The sequence below is a fragment of the Crocuta crocuta genome, unplaced genomic scaffold, assembly GCF_008692635.1.
Source record: "Crocuta crocuta isolate KB4526 unplaced genomic scaffold, BGI_CrCroc_1.0 scaffold197, whole genome shotgun sequence".
Classification (NCBI taxonomy): domain Eukaryota; kingdom Metazoa; phylum Chordata; class Mammalia; order Carnivora; family Hyaenidae; genus Crocuta; species Crocuta crocuta.
The window spans coordinates 4,204,779-4,218,670 of NW_027532002.1; the positions used below are offsets into that span (position 1 = coordinate 4,204,779).

The 13,892-nt window shown below is 37.2% G+C and overlaps 1 protein-coding gene across 3 annotated transcripts in view; it reads left to right on the forward strand.

The window, feature by feature from the left end:
* The window catches only part of NT5C3A (5'-nucleotidase, cytosolic IIIA), a 46,217-nt gene that overhangs the window by 11,761 nt on the left and 20,564 nt on the right, over window positions 1-13,892 (forward strand). The window contains exon 1 of one of the 3 annotated variants that reach the window (XM_077775465.1): window positions 13,703-13,792. The exons of the other annotated variants lie outside the window; for them this stretch is intronic. The gene's annotated coding sequence lies outside the window, so the exon portion shown is untranslated. Of the gene's footprint in view, window positions 1-13,702; window positions 13,793-13,892 lie in introns of those variants that run through there. 3 annotated transcript variants of the gene reach the window in all.

The window sequence follows — 13,892 nt, forward strand, 5'->3', positions numbered from 1 at the left end:
AGACTCATAATAGCTTTGCTCTTCTGTCTCTCACAAGCATAAAGACTTATTCATTCACACCTGAAATACCTAGGTCTTGTATAGTTCTGGAGACATCACACTCCGTTCATACATACTAAGATTTAGAAGCTAGTCTCCCAATTATGTGTCATAACTAGCTTAAAAGCTAGAGTCCTAACAGTACTTCTGGAATGAATAAATATAAATTTGTGAAAGAGACAGCAAGGAAAGGCTGTGTAGAATTCAAATAGAAGTCAATGTTATTTCAAATGTTACAGAACATTAAAGGAGAGTTCTACTTTTTCCTCCTTTGATGTTCTGTAGCATTTGAAATAACATGACCATGTTTATTTTTTTAAAAATTGGTTAATTGAAAGCAACATTTTAAAACCTATGTTGGGACCACAAAGTAAACACATCTTCATTATCAGTAGTAAGGTTTGTAATTAATTTGCTGAAGAACCTTCGAGTATGTTATATTCATTTTAAATAATCAGTGGTAAGATCTGGAATGCATGTTAGTCTGCTTAATCTGATAGCTAAAATGTATGAAATTAGCATAACTAGAATCAAGAGGTGAGCAGTGTGAGGAAAAGATAATTTTCCCTCTACCTTTCTAAGTTCTGTGCTAGGAACCCTATATCAAAGATAGAATTAACAAGAGAAAACCAAACAAGTTTTATTAACACATGTACATGAGAGATACCTTGGGAAAAATGAGCAACTCTCCTGGGTGCCTTAAAATTATACCATCTACAGCTAAAGACAAAAAGAGAAGAGGTCAGGGGCGCCTGGGTGGCTCAGTCGGTGAAGCATCTGACTTCAGCTCAGGTCATGATCTCACAGGTTCTGGGTTCAAGCCCCACGTCAGGCTCTGTGCTGACAGTTAGCTCAGCCTGGAGCCTGTTTCAGATTCTGTATCTCCCTCTCTCTCTGACCCTCCCCTGCTCATGCTGTCTCTCTCTCTCAGAAATAAATAAAATATTAAAAAAATTTTTTTAAATAGAGAGAAGAGGTCATGAAAGAGGCCTGTTGTGGGGTGGGAGGAGGAAAAGCATGGTAAACAGTAATGGTTGAGGTGCAGATTTAAGTGCATTCTGTTCCGTTGATTTGAGTTTGAGGTACTTTCATCATCTTTCTCTTCCTTCTCCTTTGGTACAAAGATGGAGACACACATAGAAATGGAGATTTCCTTTATAAATGTAAATTTCCCTTGCAAAAGGGAACTTCTTCCCTTTTCAGAGCTTCTCCAGTGTCTACTGCTTCCCTGAAATAAGCCGCTCAAAATAATCCTTGTGCTAAAGAGGCATATGTTGGGATGATATTCTGTCACATTGAAGGAGCAGAAATTAAAATAAGCCTGGATTAAAGAGAAGGAAGCCCTAGACTGCTAAGAGAGCAGTAGAAAAAGGAGGACAGAAACCTGGTGGATTGCAGAGGTGAAATCTGTAGGACTCAAAGGGAACAGGATTTGCAAACCCAAAACCTGCCATCTTCTTTTTTCCTTAACTAGAGATGGTATTTAAGGTGGTGATTTGGGCCATTTCAGGGAGTTACCCAGTTACCCTGGGTATCTGCCATGTATAGAGGAGGTATGCATGTTAGTAAACTTGTGTTTGGTTTTTCTCCTATTAATCTGTCTTTTACTATAGGAGAGTTTGGGCCAAGAACCTAGAAGGGTAGAGGCAAAATTATTTTTCCTCCCCCACAGATTTTACAATTTTTTTTAAAGTATCTTGGATTATCCTTAATTCATTATAGCAGTTTGAATGTTTCCTACAGTTTGTTAAATCATTTCCATATATTTCTTTTTTGTTTGCTTTTAAAATAATTCAGACATCACCTTATTTGGAGTTACTGAATTAAGCCGATAAGGAATCTTAAACCCAATTTTAATCCTTATTCTCTTTTAAATTAGGGATTGTAATTTCTCTCATCAGTACAGTAAGTTATTTGAAATACAGTGTCATGAACCTTACCTGAGGTTTCCCCCCTTTAAAAATATCAGTCAGGGGGGCGCCTGGGTGGCTTAGTCGGTTAGGCATCCGACTTTCGCTTAGGTCATGATCTCGCGGTTCGTGGGTTCGAGCCCCGCGTCAGGCTCTGTGCTGACTGCCAGCTCAGAGCCTGGAGCCTGTCTCAGAGTCTGTATCTCCCTCTCTCTCTGACCCTCCCCTGCTCACGCTGTCTCTCTCTCTCTCTCTTAGAAATAAATAAAACATTAAAAAAAAAATGTCAGGGAAATCTACACAATTCCATTTTTGTGTCAGCAGGTGGCAGACTTCTCTCTGCTATGGCTCTGTGCCAGCTTTCTAAATTACCTTTCTTGTTTATACGTTGTTTACTCTCTCATTGCTGCTTAAACCTGAAGGGAATCAGAATTTGCCACCCAAAAATGTCCCACTTTGTTGTGTGAATTATTGTGAACTGAAGCCAGTCAAGACTCCGAGGGTCAGGAAAAGCTTTTTACCACCCCTTTACCTGCCTAAAAGAATTTAGAAAGGGGCCTGTACCAGGAAGAAAGCCATTACCAGAGATTGCTCTCTTATCTGAGAGACTTACCTGCACAGAGGCAAACGTTGCTCTTCTCATTTTCCTGAAATTATTTTCCTCCCCTTTGAAGCCCCAGACCTCTACCCCTTTCTCCGTAGCTCAGGGTGGTTTATAAGCCTAAATTGCCTGACTGCCTTTAGGTTTCTTTGTGGTTTCCCAGATCTTTGTGGATTCCTGTAGTTGTGAAATTAAGGATTTCTTTTCTGTTAATCTTTTCAGTACAGTGTAGGTGGTCTCAGCAAAAAACATAGAAGGGTAGTGGGAAAGTTATTTTTCTGCCCCTGCAAACCATTAATCTATAAAATTTAAACCAACCTTGACACTCTTCTGCCATTATAGATGTAAATTCCATAGCCCTATTTTTTCCCCATGTATGTTGTTTACTTTCCTCATGTGCAAGGTGCTAATAGATTACAGGGTTGTTTAGTGGTTGATTGGAAGGTTGCTTAATTTGTTTGGCAAGTTCCTGCTTGTAAGTGGGTGGAAGTAGTTACATGTTTAACATGATGTGGGTTCCCGCAAGATCCTTCCTGTCCCCATTTTATCTCTGAAGCCTTGTCATGGCACAGCCCTCTCATTTATTTTACCTCACATGCCCCACTCAGGGCTTGGGTTCAAAACACCATCAGCAAAAAAAAAAAAATCTTCATATACAGTCTTCCCTCTGAACAGTTTATCACTTTATCTAGATTTCTCTGTCACACCATTAGCATTCTGAGGTAGTGAGACCCTCAGTCGATTTTGATGGAAGGAGATAGGAAAAGCATGAGAACCTAAGCATAACAGCATAGTGAAAAGTAACAAGATAGAAACCCATTGAAGTCACTTCAAGAAAACGGGGCTACACTGGGGCTAGCACAATAAAACACTTAGAAACTGATTCCCATTTGGGTTAGTTGGACACTCCCCTATCATCCTATGACCAGGAGAAAGGAACTAAAATTTGGAGATGTCTACTTATGGCCAAATTCACTGTGCATGTTTACCTTATTTAATACTTAAAAACATAATCCAGCTGATAATATTGTCATAATGTATTAATTTGCTTAAGAACTAGCTTAGTAAGTAGCAGAGCCAGCACTCAGTATGATTCTAGCTCTCTCTGAAGCTTTTAAAGAAAGCCTGCTTCCCACTTGGAAATAAGAATCACTTTAATAAAGTGTTATTGTGTTGCTGATCTTTAAAATTTTTATCTCTTTCCAAGTTTATTTCATCTTTTGTGTACAACCATGTACCAGATATATGTAAGGGTGTGTATATATAGATATGATATATATAATATAGGTATATCCATGTGTATGTATTTGGTTTTGTCACATGGCTTAGTTTTGGTAGGATGGGGAAATCTGTCTAGTGTTCCATAATTATTCAGTTACTCTGTGTCTTGTAAGTATTGTGGCTTATATAGTAAAGATAAAATTACTTCTTTAACATCTATCATAATTGGTGATTTGAACTCGAGAGTATCTTGTAAGGGAATGAAGCCATATAATATATAATGTTTGAGAGTTTATAGTTGGTGAATCCTTGGTTCAGACTCAGCACTGCCACATTCTGATGGTTTAGCCTTGGAAAACTTTGTTGTTGTTTTTAATGTTTGTTTATTTACTTTGAGAGAGGAGCATGAGCAGGGGAGGGACGGAGAGAAGGAGAGAGAATTCCAGGTAGGCTCCACACTCAGCTCAGAGCCCAGTGCAGGGCTCAGTCTCACAACTGTGAGATCATGACCTGAGCCAAAACCAGGAGTTTAATCAAATGAGCCACCCAGGCACCCCTAGCCTTGGACAATTTCTAATTCTCAATTTCCAGTTCTCTAAAATGGAGAGATTCACCTAAAAATTCTTCTGCTCCCTTGTTTCTTTCAGGGTATTATATTAGGATATGTTCTGTCTTTGTGTTTATATTCTTTATTTTACTTGGTGTTTTAATATAATTACACTTTAGGAGAATTCCAACAGTGCATTCTAAATATCTACCTGCGTTGTTAAGATTAAAAAAGACACGATATGCATACAGTGCCAAACTGTGTTTACCACACAATGACTATTCAATAAATGTTAATTCTCTTTTCTTCCTTCTTGAAGTAAAGCTATTCTCTTCACAGCTTTCTTTTAGACATGATGTTCTCTTATAGGAGGTTCATAGTAAGTAAGGATTTAACAGTTGTCTCTAAACAATATTCTGTTTGAGCTCTCAGGCTTGGAGATAAAAGCAGAATGTCTAATTATATCATTATACATCTTTCTTAAAGTTAAAAAGATTAGGAATGGAGGGGCGCCTGAGTGGCTCAGTTGGTTAAGCGTCTGACTCTTGATTTTGGCTCAGATCATGATCTCACGGTCCGTGAGTTCAAGCCTTTTATCTGGCTCTGTGCTGACAGTGCCAGTGCAGAGCCTGCTTGGGATTCTCTTTATCTACTTCTCTCTCTGCCCCACTCCCTCCCAAAATAAATAAATAAAATTCAAAAAAAAAAAAAAGGATTGGGAATGGAGAGATAATGTTGAGCACTTTTTAAACTGAGTAACTGGCACTCTGGGGCCTAATCCTTGTCAGCCTGCAATCCCAATTTGTACATGGTTAAATTGACCTGAGTAGCATACTTACAGGTTTGACTGTATGAGAAACATGGGCTTTAATAAAGAATAAAGTTTCTACATGTATTTCACTAATTTTGAATCCCCTCTAATACACTAAAAACAAGTACAGATCATATGATACAGTATAGACTTTTAAAAAGTTATTCATGGAGTTTACACATGTGGATTTCCAGTCATGTGACTGTTAGGGAAGTTTTAATAATTAAGGACTCATGAGTACCTGAATTAAGATCCAGCTTTTTGTAAAGAATTTCTCCCTTTTTATTTACCTGTTTTAAGCTTTATTTTCCCCTGATTGTCTTTTTATTTCTGATATAATACATGCTGATATAAAAAATTACTAACTGGATAAACAAAAAGAAGTAATCAACAATTTTCACCACCTTAAAAAAAAAAAAACATATTTTAGTAAGTGTACTCCTTTGTTTTTCTATGCAGGTAACTGTTGTACCTTTTCCCCAACATGAGATTATACTGTAACATTGTTTTTGTTTTTGTTTTTTAAATTTATTTATTTATCTTGAGAGAGCAATAGCACAAGCAGAGAAGGGGCAGAGAGAGAGGTAGGGAGAGAGAATCCCAAGCAGACTCCCCACCAGCAGCACAGAGCCGGACGTGGCACTTGAACTCACAAACCATGTGATCATGACCTGAGCAAAAATCAAGAGTCAGACACAACCGACTGAGCTACCCAGGCACCACTGTAACACTGCTTTTAACAAGATTATTCATTTATTAATTTGTTCCTTACTAACTCTATACTCATTTTAGTGATTATATTATACTCCTTTATGTTATTATATCCTATACAGATATCATTATTTAGCAAGTTCTTCATTATTGAACATTTAGATTGTTTTCCATTTTTCATTATGATAAATAATGGATCAGTAAATATTCATGTAGCATCTGTGCAAGTCTCTGTTTAAGTAGAATGCTGGGTCAAAGGACAAGCGCAAATCTAAGACTTTTGAATGTACTGCCACGTTACCCTTTGAAATGTTTATAACAATTTACATTTCCACCAGCAGTATATACAAGTACCTAATTCCTAACTCCCTGTTTTCCTGAGAAGAGGTGTCATTTTTTTTCTCATTTTTGCCAAGCAATATTTTTTAAATATTCAGCTGAACTTTTAAAAATAATTTTGGCTATTTATTTTCTTTTCTGAATTGTCTAAGTTATTTTTCTTGATTTGCAAGGCCTTTTATAATGATTTTAACTATAAGAGTATGTTAGAAATCTATTTTTCCAAGTCTTTTTGCTTCACTTCCATTTTTGAGTAGTCTAAGTGTGACCCTCGTTTCAAATCTTTAAATATGTACTATTGATTGCTGCTGCTACTTTTTATTGAAGCGTAGCTGACATACAGTGTTCTGTGTTAGTTTCAGGTGTATAACATAGTGATTCAACAGTTCATGCTCACCATGATAAGTGTAGTCACCATCTTCACCATACAAAGTTACTACAATATTATTAACCATATTTCCTATGCCCTACTTTTCATCTCCATGACTTTATTTTATAACTTCTAGTTTGTACTTCTTTTTTTTTTTAATGTTTATTTATTTTTGAGAGAGAGGGAGACAGAGTGTGAGCAGGGGAGGGACAGAGAAGAGAGGGAGACACAGAATCCAAAGCAGGCTCCAGGCTCTGAGCTGTCCGCACAGAACCCAACACAGGGCTCGAGTTCAGGAGCTGTGAGATCATGACCTGAGCCAAAGTCAGGCACTGAACTGACTGAGCCACCCAGGCACTTGTACTCTTTAATCCCCTTTATCTTTTTACCCCAATTTCCCTCCCACCTAAATGCTTTCTTTAAACCAATGTACTAATTCTTTATAATGTTTTATAAAACTTAATTTGTATATGACTCCTCATTCACACATTATGACTTCATTCCATATCCGGAGTAGGAGAAGAATCTAGCATATTGTTTAAATAGTGTAGCTTAGTTATTAGTTTATCCTCCCAGCTAAAGAATGAGGAAGACTACTCCAGAAAAAGTAGTAAGGTAGAACTTTACCTCAATAGATAACTTTCATTTTACCTTCATAAACATGACTTAACATATGCCATGCCCATTTTGTCCAAAGATGTAGTAGCATGGTATGTATTTCAGCATTCTTTTTTTTTTTTAATTTTTTTTTTTAATGTTTTTATTTATTTCTAGGAGAGAGAGAGAGACAGCGTGAGCAGGGGAGGGTCAGAGAGAGAGGGAGTCACAGACTGAAACAGGCTCCAGGCTCTGAGCTGGCAGTCAGCACAGAGCCCGACGCGGGGCTCGAACCCACGAACCGCGAGACCATGACCTAAGCGAAAGTCGGACGCTTAACCAACTAAGCCACCCAGGCGCCCCTGTATTTCAGCATTCTTATATTTTGGGACGTGTGACTTTCTTTTTACGTAAATCATTTTTTTTAATATTTTTTAAATTTAATTTTGGGAGAGAGAGAGAGAGAGAGACAGTCAGTGTGAGTGGGGAAGGGCAGAGAGAAAGGAAGACACAGAATCCACAGTGGGCAGGCTTCAGGCTCTGAGCCTCAGCACAGAGCCTGACACAGGGTTTGAACTCACAAACAATCAGGTCATGACCTAAGTTGAAGTCAGATGCTTAACCAACTGAGCCACCCAGCTGCACTAGGCCATGTAACTTTTTAACAATAACTTTTGTTTTCTTCTGGGTATAAGATAGATTTATTACAGATAATTTAGAAAATACCAAAGAGTATGAAGAAGAAAATACAGTCAGCCAGGATCCTTTTATTCCTCTGTAATGACTGTTAATTGAGTTTTATATCTGATTCAGCCATGTTGAGTGATTATCTATGCTATTGAGTTTAGCTTGTTACTGCATTATTATTTAGGACTTTATATTCATAAGTGAACTTAGGTTATATATCCTCTTTTTGTACAATTTTTTTAAATTTTAATGTTTATTTTTGAGAGACAGACACAGAGTATGAGTGGGAGAGGGACAGAGGGAGAGAGAGAGAGAGAAGGAGACACAGAATCTGAAGCAGGCTCCAGGCTCTGAGTTGTCAGCACAGAGCCCGACGTGAGACTCAAACCCACAGAGATAAGATCATGACCTGAGTTGAAGTCGAGTGTTTAACCAACTGAGCCACCTAGGCACCCCCCCATTTGTACTGTTTNTGCCCCACACCACATCTTTATCCATTCATTTTTTGATGGACATTTGGGCATTTTCCATAATTTGGCTAATGTTGATAGTGCTGCTATAAACATTGGGGCACATGTGTCCTTTCAAATCAGCAGTTTTGTATCCTTTGGATAAATAAAAGTATTGCAATTGCTGGGTCATAGGGTAGCTGAATTTTTAAAGTTTTGAGGAACTTCCATACTGTTCTCCAGAGTGGGTGCACTAGTTTGCATCCCCACCAGCAGTGCAGAAGTGTTCCCCTTTCTCCACATCCTCACCAACATCTGTAATTGCCTGAGTTGTTAATTTTAGCCATTCTGACAGGTGTGAGGTGGTATCTCATAGTGGTTTTGATTTGCATTTCTCTGATGATGAGTGATGTTGAGCATTTTTTCATGTGTCTTTAGCCATCTGGATGTCTTCTTTGGAAAAGTGTCTATTCATGTCTTTTGCCCATTTCTTCACTGGATTATTTGTTTTTTGGTTGTTGAGTTTGAAAAGTTCTTTATAGATTTTGGATACTAACCCTTTGTCTGAAGTGTCATTTGCAAATATCTTCTCCTATTCCATCCGGTGCCTTTTAGCTTTGCTGATTGTTTCCTTCACTGTGCAGAAGATTTTTATCTTGATGAGGTCCTAATAGTTCATTTTTGCTTTTGTTTCCCTTGCCTCCAGAGACCTGTAAAGTCCAAAATTACTATGGCTGAGGTCCAAAGAGATTGTTGACTGTTTACTCCTGTAGGATTTTGATGGTGTCCTGTCTTACATTTAGGTCTTTAGTCCATTTTGAATTTATTTTTGTGTATGGTGTAAGAAAATGGTCCAGTTTTATTCGTCTGCATGTGGCTGTCCAGTTTTCCCAATACCATTTACTGAAGAGACTGNAGACTCAAACCCACAGAGATAAGATCATGACCTGAGTTGAAGTCGAGTGTTTAACCAACTGAGCCACCTAGGCACCCCCCCATTTGTACTGTTTTTGACAGGCTTTTATTTCAGGATTTTATACTAGTTAGTTTCATAAATGGAATTGGATAGCTTAACCTCTTTTTATGTGTTGTTAAACAGTTTGTATCTAGCATGGAGCCATCTGTTCTTTAAAAGCTTGAAAGAGATCACCAGTGTGACACCTGGCTATAAAGCACTTTGAAAGCCATTCTCTGATAAACCTCTTTTTATAAGTTCTATTCTGATGAGCACACATTCCATTGTTAAACATATATGTTACCAAAACTTTTTGTAGGTTAAATTAAGTACTTTGTTTTAACATACTGAGTTTATTAATATTTGAGGGAGTTTTGAAAGGACTATATTTTGTGGTTTCTTCTGTTTACATACTTTTAAAACTCAAGTTATCACTCACTCATCCTCCATATAATTTCAAGTAATCCTTTGTTACATTTATTAGTTTGTGAACTTAAATCTCCTTCAAAATAATTTTTGTCATTATTTTCGTACCTTACTATTTTTTAAATGAGTTTATTCTTCATAGCAAAAAGAAGATAGTAAGTTAAGTCTTTGTACTCTCCATTTAGAGGTGTTGGATATAATACATGAACAATAAAAGCATAAATCACATAATCATTTGCCATTTTTTAATATAACCCATACCAAAAGAACAATCTTAGACAATACTATTTCTTTTAAACAGACAGAATACCAACTGTGATTGTGGAAGGAGTCCAAAATTAAAACAAAGTTTTTCTTCTTGTTCCATTTCAGTTACAGAGATCAGATATAGTAAAATGGAAACAACAGTTTCAGTGCTAAACATTTTGAAATATTAGAACATAGTGCATTTGAGAGGAGAGCCAGCGAAGACTCCCTTCATTAATGATACAGTATATCCAATTTTCTTGAACTTTTTAAAAAATCTTTTTATTTACTTTTGAGAGAGAGAGACACAGCAGGATCTGAGGAGGGGGAGAGAGAGGGAGATTCAGAATCCAAAGCAGGCTCCAGGCTTGGAGCTATCAACACAGAGCCCAACAGGGGGTCAAAGTNTCCTGGTTTGTTGAAGATTAGTTGATTATGATTTCACTCATATGTGGAATTTAAGAAACAAAACAGATGAATATAGGGGAAGGAAAAAAAAAAAACAGAGGGGGAGGCAAACCTTAAGAGACTCTTAAATATGAAGAACAAACTGAAAGTTGCTGGAGGGGTGTTAGGTGGGGGAATGGGCTAAATGGGTGATAGGCATTAAGGAGGGGCTCTTGTTAGGATGAGCACTGGGTTATGTAAGTGATGAATCACTAAATTCTATTCCTGAAACCATTATTANCAACAGGGGGTCAAAGTCTGATACCAACCTACTGAGCCACCCAGGCACTCCTAGTTTTCTTGAACTTGACCTACCTGTTGCAACATATGTGTCATTTCCTCTAAAGGAGTTTAAACTACAGAATTTATTACTTTTTAAGTTTAAAAAGATACAAACTATGTTCAAGAACTTCATTTGAATTTCTGAAAATTAAGTTACTCAATCCTAGATCTTTGCAAAGTTAGAACCATAGGTTTTCCTCAGTTTGCATATATGTGTGTAAATTCATAAATGCAGCAGTCAACTTCACTAACAGCTAATAGGATAAGTTTTGGGGATGATTTTCAATAAGAAGAAACTTACAGAAGATCTTTACTTCCTGTACACTTCCCCAAAATGTAAGCATTCATTGTTCCATCTCTGAGTTTGTCCTTAAACATTTAAAATCGTATTCATATAAACATTAACAGCATCTGTTTCAACTCTGCTTTGAACAGCCACAGTGTTGAAGTTAGTTGACTCTTGCCTTCTTTAGAGGAGTTATAAGAGAAGTCAAATGCCTAGATGGATGTTTTGCATGTTTAAAAAAATTATCTTTCTATATATGTCATACAGCAATTATAGCAATTAGCAGGAACAAGTTTTGCAAGAATCCTTACAGAGAGTATTGCATCTCACCTACTGAATAGTCTTCCTTATATGATTTTATTGTTTTGTTTGGAATACTTTTCCTAGAGTGTCAATCAAGTTCAGATTGGAGTTTAAAAATACATTCCATAGCCAAATTATAGGATTATGGTTACCTGAGCTAATAGTTATGTCTTAGATTAAATAATTGAGAAGTAAAGTATACTTACTACAGGTTTTATGTAGAATTATGAAGGGATTTCTTTCACATACAGCTATGAATTAATGTAGTACTTTCAGTCCCTTTACTTCTCAGCCCCAAGATTAAAGGCAAAATGAATCAATCAATAAATAAGTTATTAAGGTTTAAACAGTAGATTTGATTTTCTATGGGCTTTTTATTTTTTCATTATTTCAGAATTTTCAGAAACTTTTAATGGCAAAATATCAAGAGATCATTTTTAGCTTCTCAAGTTGATTGAATAATTGACAGTGTCTAAAACGTTATAACTAGTTACTGAGAAGTACAAATGAGTATCTTTCTCCACTGATAAAGACAGCCGGTTTCAGTGTTATAAGGGGAAGAAAAATCTTCCACAGATTTGAGTCCTGTACGAGAAGTTCTCTGCTCATTGGCATATCAGTTACAGGTGTAGAGTTTCCTTTAGGAGCTTCATGAGGGATTTCTGTTTCTATGACCAGAAGAGTAGAGTAAAGAAACTCCAAGGCAACAGGGACCAGTCATTGAGTCCAGAGATCAAAGTTCATTGTGGTGCTAAAAAGCCGCCCTTTACAAATTCTTACTTCTAAATTCTTTATACTCCCTTTCAAAAATAAGACATCATATCTGAGAGCTATTTCAAATAAAATTCATGTTCTTTTTCTCTGTACTTTGCCTGTGTTTGTGTTCTTGTTCTTTTTTGTGGCACAGTTTCAGAACATTATTCTTATTCACAGACATCTCTAGCCCACTTGTGTGTAATGTGTATATTATTGCCTAGAAACAACATGACGTAATAAGAAAAAAGTCACATAAGTAGTAAGTAACTTCTTCAGGCCTTAGATTTATCAACAATAAGGGATTGTTGCTATATTTTTTTTTGTAAGGCTTTACTGAATAAATTAAAATAGAGCATGTTGTTAGGGAGCAAGAATATTCTGTCTCCTCAAGGTCCTTTCCCCTAGGCTGTGAATCAAATTGGCATGAGACAGATTAACAGGAGGAAAAATAATAGCATACATATGGGGAATCCACAAAGACATGGAAATTCCAAAGAGAGGCAAAATGAGGTGTATATGTCATTTTGAAGAAGGAGAAGGGGTCAGGGTCTTCAAAGGGAAGGAATGCAAGCCTGAGGAAGAATAAAAAAGAGTAAATGTTTGTTAAACAAATATTTGCTGGGCCACTTAGAAACAGTGGGACAAAGAGAGGACATGGATCAAATAGGCCTTGCTAGGTTCCTCTCTGTCCACTCTACCTAATTCACAGTAGTGTAGCTATCTGTGGTGATAGTTTTCTTTCTGGAGGAGATCCTTTATCTAAATTCTAGGCAGTTGTAAGGGGTGGGAGGGTAGAGACCGTAAAGGACTTTTCCTAAATCTGCTGGGTCTTGATTGTTTTTAACTCAAAATAATCTTTATTTTAAAGTTGGCCATCATAGGGCAGCCGCTGCCCTTGGTCCCACAGTATATAGAAGGTCATTGCATGCTTCTGGGACTCTGACACACAAGATAGTAAAGTGCTTGAAAAATGTTAATCTCTCCTGGAGGGACAGCCTACCAGACATCGCATCCCACCCCCAGTGCATATTCACACCGGATGGAATTAAACTGTGGGCAGAAAGGCGTACTCTTTCCTCTCTTCTCTCCATTCCTTAGACTAACAAGACAAAACACCAGTGAACTAAAGCTTTCTTCTACCTCCTTGTTAACATACTAGCCATCTTTCTTTTCATACTGTATTTTGTTTTATTTTAGAGCAAACTGAGTGAAGTCCTTGCTTCTGTCTCCCCATTGGAAATATTATTTCATTAATTGACTTGTTTCACTTAGCATAATACATTCCAGTTCCTCCACATTGCAAATGGCAAGATTTCATTCTTTTTTTTTTTTAAGTTTATTTAATTGGGGGGGGGGGGAGCATGCATGAGGGAAGGGCAAAGACAGAGAGAGAGAGAGAGAGAGAGAAAATCCCAAGCAGGCTTCACGCTATGAACATAGAGCCCGATATAGAGCCCGATGTAGGGCTAGAACTCAACGTACCCTGAGATCATGACCTGAACTGAAATTAAGAGTCGGACACTCAACCAACTAAGCCACCCAGGCACCCTGTGATTCCTTTCTTTTTGATTGCTGAGTAATATTCCATGGTGTGTGTGTATGTGTGTGTGTGTGTATATATGTATATATATAATCTTTTTTTTTTTAATGTTTTATTTATTTCTAGGAGAGAGAGAGACAGNTTAAAGCAGTTTACTTGGTTTTTATTGGCAGTCTATATCCAAGCCCTGCATCTCTGGATATTGCTTACCACCTATGCTGTTGTTCTAGGACAAATTCAAGGACAGAAGAACTCAGAGTGCCCTAAGGGTAATCAGTATAAATTACTTAATTTCCATGTGCCTTGGTTTACTCATCTTGAAAAATGATATTAGATAGAGCAATGGGGGTGGGGGAATATATGAATAAA